The sequence below is a fragment of the Falco rusticolus genome, chromosome 18, assembly GCF_015220075.1.
Source record: "Falco rusticolus isolate bFalRus1 chromosome 18, bFalRus1.pri, whole genome shotgun sequence".
In the NCBI taxonomy this organism is placed as follows: Eukaryota; Metazoa; Chordata; class Aves; order Falconiformes; family Falconidae; genus Falco; species Falco rusticolus.
Window position 1 is genome coordinate 2,808,706 of NC_051204.1, and position 6,402 is coordinate 2,815,107.

Consider the following 6,402-nt stretch of genomic DNA (forward strand, 5'->3'; position numbering starts at 1 on the left):
TTGCTGCTGGTAGTGTAAGTGCTGGAAGCATTTGCTCAGTTGACATACATTACTGCTTTCTTTTATGTGACTATTTCATAACTATCGAGGCTGTTAAACACAGCCTCACCTTCAGACTGATGCTGCTCTTATCTCTAGAGCTTACATTAGTTAGTTGTGTGTGGTGGGGCTTTTTATAATCTACATTTGAAAAGATAGCTGGGGGACATGACTAAACGTTGCCCGTTAGATGCAAGCGAAAGGCCAAGCAAGACTGTTTTGCATCTGCCATTGTGAAATTGTCCCTCAGATCCTAACGCAAAGGTTGTACTTTCTAGCAGGTCAGGTATGAGCTCCAGCTAGAGAGTTGTCTGTAGGAGTGACACCCGTGACATCGCCCCTCTTCCTTGGAGGGGACTAGACTAGATTTGTGGAAACTGCTTCTAATAAGTATCATCTGTGAACATTTGGAGTAATCTGCATCTCATGTAAGATCTGAATGAAGCAAAATGGTTTGGCTAAACATAAAGGAGGGATATCCTGGGGAGTAAACAGCTGAAGAGGGGCTGGTGTAGCCTCCATGGAACCCGGATTGACTATTCCAGTCTGACTTCAGTAATAAAGTCCCAGTACCTGGAGCATCCCAGCCACTCTGTGGGTCGGAAATGCCGTTTTATACATGAAGATCAAGCTGTGTTTCCTCCCTGGTTGCTCACACACAGGAGCAGCTTGCTTTCTGACGCTTCCCAGGGTAGGCAGCCTCTGCGGTGAATGTGTTTTTGAGACATGGCTAGGCCTTGCTGTGCCTTTTACAGTAATTACCTGAGGGTAACAAGTAGAATCAAACATCATTAAAGAACTAGACACCTAGTTAAAGGGGCTGCACACACAAACTGTCCTAGTAAGCAGCATGTGCCTTTTATATTATTCACTAGAGTGAGGGAAGAAACAAAGGGAAGGCTGGTGCTTGCTGGAGGTTTGCCTGAGGCTTTGCCATCAGGTAAGTGCTATATTTGTAATTAAAGCTGCTCTGCTTTTGAAACTTAACAAGAGCTGTTCCCGATGCAGCTGTGTTAGGGTCAACTTCCAAGGAGCCGGAGCTGTGCTGTGCTTTGGTGTGCAGACCCCCTGCCGCGGTCCTGGCCGCAGGCGGAATCTGCTGGCCACAGCTTTGTGCCAGGCTTCTGTCGGGCTGCCCTGACCCCGTGGTCAGGCCACGCTGTTGCTGACCAGTAGGAGCTGGTGCACTGGAGTTATCCTTTCCTGTATGGAAGCTTTCAACACTACATAGGAGGTTGGGGGGCAATTGAATTCTTTCCTTTTCTTTAGGCTATTAAATGCTAACTAATTCCTAATGCAAAGGAGAGGGATTTACTACTTCTGCGGAACAAAGTACATCCTGTGCCCGTGAGAGCTGACCTGCGCAGGGCAGTAACAGGCTGGCTTTGTCTCTGGCATTGCTGCAACCGGTCCCTTGTTCCCCTTAAGGTGTTGTTGAGAATCCTTAGCATCTGAATCGGGGTAATACATTCTGCCTGATGTCTGGCTCCGCCATGCATGGTTTCTGTTGTTCTTGACTTCACTGAGCCTTCAGTTATGTAGAGGAGGAATCACAGCGTAGCACCTGGGCAGGCTCATCAAAAACATTTAGCCTGGATCTTGTCTACTGCAGCATCTGAAGTCAGGCTCAGCCCAAAGCCTGATGCCCCCGGAGCTGTTCTGGGGCTCTGGGCTGGCCTCTTCACCAGCACAAATGAGCTGAAGTATTTCTGTGAAGCTGCCTTACCTTACCAGCAAAACTGTTAACAAGCCGGGGAGAGGCAAGGGGGATAGAAGCTGTCCAGGGCTTATTTTCTAATAGATGGGAATGGATTCCTGGTTAAAATTCATGTATGTTAATTAGGTATAGCTTTATCTTGAATTCTTATCAGCCATGCTGGTGTGGAGCCTGTTAATTCAGACTGTCCTTTACATTTTGCTGCTAGGCAGCATGGAGTTATGCATTGACGGAGCCCGCTCGGGTTATATTAGCGGTGTTGGAATAAATGTGTAATCGCTGTTTGCTGCATAGCTATTGTGGAGGCCACAGACTGAAGCAACGGGGAGAGGGTTGTGGACTGTAGGGGGTAATTAAGCATCAAAGTAAAAATATTACTCAGTAGTTAAAAGCCCTTTGCGTTTGGCAATATTGAATTTTGATGTAGGATTTTACTGCTTCTCAAAGGGAGCTTCTGGTCCTTGGGAGAGCAAACGGCAGCCCTTCTCCTGGAACATGGTGCAGCACATCGGTATCTGAAATGTTTTGGTGCAGCGCCTCTGATGCCTTTCTCCTTGCTGTACCAGACGCTTCCCATGTAAGGGGGTGAGGCGGAACCAGATTGTCACTCCTCTTTTTTCCTTCCTTGGTCTACCTCCTTGCTTATAAGTCTTTAACGTGCAATCGCAGCTGTTGCGGGTACTGAAACACCTGCCTGGCATGCATGTTGAAGGCTAATATGTTGAAAGAGTCCACATGCTAGAAATTCCAGCCGGGTTTGTTTAGCCTGGAGAAGGCTAAAGCAGTAGGGGGTGGGGTATAACTAAGAATCCCCTTTAATACAGCTGCCAAATTATGTCAGGTTTTAACTACAACCTGACTATGCAGGATGGTGCTGGCACACTGCTTGTTCTACATCTGACTCCGCATCCTGGTTTGTAGGCTCCTCGGTACAGGGGTGATTGGTGGTGCTGGTGGCTGTTTGCTGGGGTGCACCCTTTGCATCCCTAATGAGTTGTGGGCGGCAGCTTCTGCTCAAAAAGGAGGTGAAGGGGGGCTTGTTCTCCGTGCTATAACGTAGAGGTTTTAAATGCATCTACTAGCAGAGCCTTGTAGTCATTATGCATTGCAAATGAGCTTTGAGGCTTGCTCTAAAAGGATATTAAAGTGGCAAATACACTTAACATATGTAGGAGGTGAAGGAAGGAGAAGGCAGCAGCTGGGGTTTCCCCAGCAGGCTCTGCTCCGATCGGGCTGTACAGAGATCTCCCCCCGCTTTTTTCCTGCTTGGCAGGGGGGGCTTAGAGGGAGGGGGAGCCCTTCAGCCTGCACTCCCTGCCTAGCCACTTCACTTTGTCAGTATTGTTTGGAAAGGGACTTTTTTGCAAAAGTGCATCTTTGATTTATGAGAACTCCAACTCACCTAGCTCCTTCCCTCCAAGGAGCAGCAGCCCCCTGCGTAGGGACCGGTGGCAGAACGTGACGTGGTGGTGGTGCGGCACAGGGCTTCCAGGGGGGAAAGGTGGGATCCCAGAGGGGCTGCAGCACTGCCTGGCTGGGGGCTTTCTCTACACAGCCCCACAGTGGAGCAAGGATTCATGATACTTCACTGATGATGTTATAGAGAGTGCCTGGGTCTTTTCTGCGCCAAGACCGGTGCGAGCTGACCGAAGGACCATGGGCTCTGGTGAGCAGATGGTGCTGGCACCGCCTGGGTTACACTGCTCAGTCATAAACCAACTGCATTAAATGGTGGATTTCAAAACGCTTTACAGATATGATTGAGCCTTCTCTCTTGTTCCCCTTCTGTTTGAGGTTAGATATTACTGCCCCTACTTTGTTTCTGGTCATAGGTGCATCTGGGAGCATTTCTGTGTACAGGCTGGAGGCATCCCAGCCCCAGACAGCGTCTGTTTGCCAGACCACGGGCTCCTTCACCGTGAGAGGAGGCAGATTGTGGCATGGGATGACAGGGATTTGTTCAACAGAAGTATCTTTTGCAACAACTTTGTTCTGCTGCCTTACATTGGCTTTTCTCTGGGTGCCTTAAATCTGAAAAGGTGTTCCTTTTGAATTCTGTGAAGTTGTATGTGTTTCAGTACCTGACCTATTAGTACTGCTGATGAGCAGCAACGACTAGACGTGTAGCTTTTTGCTGAAGTAGTTTACTCTTTAAGATCCTCCCTCTCCATTTGGATCCATACAGAAAGAGTTATTTCCTTGCAGATCTGAAGCCATTTATAAGAGAACAGTTTATTCATCGATGCAATTAGAACACTTGTCTGACTCATTACTAGAGTTAATGGTAAATCAAAGAAATATTCAGCGTGTTCCTATAATTATTCTTGGTGATTTGCTGGATTGTTTTCATCTTGGGTCTGGTGTCAGTTTTATTTTGCTGATATTATGAATAAAAACCTTGTGCATAATCTATAACGATTCATCTTAGTAGAAAACGCCCATGAATTCACCTGGTTCGCAGGACAGATGATGCGATCTGAGGCTGAGCAGTGAAGGTAAGGGCTTTGTCCTCCTCTCCCGATGTTCTGAGTGTTTGCTGGCTCTCCTTCAGAATATTAACTATGATCCTGGGACCGCGAAAGGACTCTCCAGGTTTTGTGCAGGGATTCTTTAGCGCAAGTCGCACGTCGCCATTCTTCGCTGAAGCTGTATATTAAGTGCTTGACGTCTACACCAAGTGGCGTTTGCTGAAGAAGATAAAACTGATATAATATTGTTTGGAGTATAGGTAATAGCTTTTCTTGAACAGGCAGTAAGAGCAGACACCTTCCCAGAAAAGAGGTGAGAAGGGCTTTTCTGAAAGGGTCTTCAAGACTTGTGCTTATGGAATCGATGCAGCACTTTGACAGGTGGGGGAATGTGCAGGGGCTGCCTGTGGGGTAAGGTTGGGGGGCGCAGGCTCTGTTCTGGGGTGGCAGAGGTGGCTGCAGGCAGTTCTGCACTTCAGAGGTGGTTCGTACGGTGCTGTGTTGGACTGGTGTAAGAATGCCTGCACGTCAGATCTTTGCTTTACCAAGTCGTTCACCTGTGAAGCACAGCAGTGCATTTTTCAAAGGCCAAGAAATCTTGATTTCTGTGCTGGTGGTGTGACTGTGTCCTGTAAAGGCTGCTGGAGCAAAGTGAAACCATGTGGATTGTAACTTGTGCTGCTCGCCTGGTTCTAGGGCCGCTGTGACAGACCGACACACAAAGGCGGCTGCTGGGTACTCAGCCACCTCTCCCAGGAGCAGTGCTCTTGAGTTCAGGAGTCACTTAAGGAAGGCAGAGAAGCGTTGGTGCTGACAGTCCTTCCAAGCATTTGTGTGTGACTAATCTCTTCATCCTTTCCTAGGTAGGAATGACAGAGTGTCTTGTCTCCTGCTTTGCCTTTTGTCCAAAGTACGTATCACTCGCAGCAAACTGCTGGGTAGCAGCAAGACAAGGGCTGGAGATTTTGTTCCTCGCAGTCTGTGAAAGGGCCAGGATCTGAGACAGGTAGTTTTAGCTTTGAGCCAGTGTATTACCAAGAGGTCACGCAACAGAGGAGGGTGGCACAGTTACTTTCAAGTCATACACTCATTAGATTCTGAACTGATTCTTACCTATGCAGGTTTGTCTGTTTGAAAGGATGTACTATTTATGATGTGTCTACCAGCAGCTTACAAGCCTTAGCTTAGACTTGAAAAGCATCAATTCTTGTTTGCTTGTTTCTTTGATGTAAAGAGCACTTCTGCAAAGCAGTTCCTTGTTCTGCTGTGGAGCAAAGACATTCACAGCTCGTCAGACTCAGAGCCTTTAATGTTGAGAATGCTGGAGTGATGGTATTTGGCAGGCAACAGGTACTTATCTTCACAGGCACGTGAGGGAGGGCAGATTGGTGCAGGCTGTGACTTATTCATGTGTTGAGTGCTGCTACTGCAATATCTAATTTTTTTTAGGGAAAAAAAAAAGCTTTCAGGAGATTATTTACTGTAAAGATCAGACCTTTAGCAGATCGCTGTTTTTTTTCCCTAAGGCAGGATGCAAAGCAGTTGTACCTTGATGTACCTGGTCAAATCCTTAGCCAGATTCTCCCTTATACGTTGCCCACTGCCATGCCTGCGATGTACCGGTAGCACTTAGCCCTTAGAGAGGTAGGAGATCTGAATGCAGCTCAGGATAGGCATCTGGCTCGAAGCGGACTTTTGAACTTAAGGTGACGTGCTGCCTGCCTGCAGAAGAATAATTCCAGTGCTGAAGTTGCTGTTGGAAGTCAAAAGGTCACAGGAGAAACTGTTGGGATTTATTTTTTTTTAGCTGCAAGTCTGGTTATTGCAGGCTTTGAAAGGAAGCACTTAGTCGTACAAAGATTTGACAAGTTGTTTTTGTGAAAAGCAAGCTTTGGTCTGACTTATCTTCTCCCTCCTGGATCAGTACCCAATTCCTGGGTGAAAAGCACAACAGAAAGGCTGTGCTCAGCTGGACCAAGCCGTAGAGTGAAACGGTTCTTTCTTTCTGTGGTGATGGTACCCTACAAATACGAGCTGGCTTCCCTGTGTCTGCCCAACAGTGCTATTGCTCATCCAAACAATTGCTCAGGTGCGCGGCTAATCCTCCTGACGCTGGACTAGTAGCCATCCTGGCTCATTGCACTTACCATGCATGTCTCCATCGAGTGTTACCAGCCA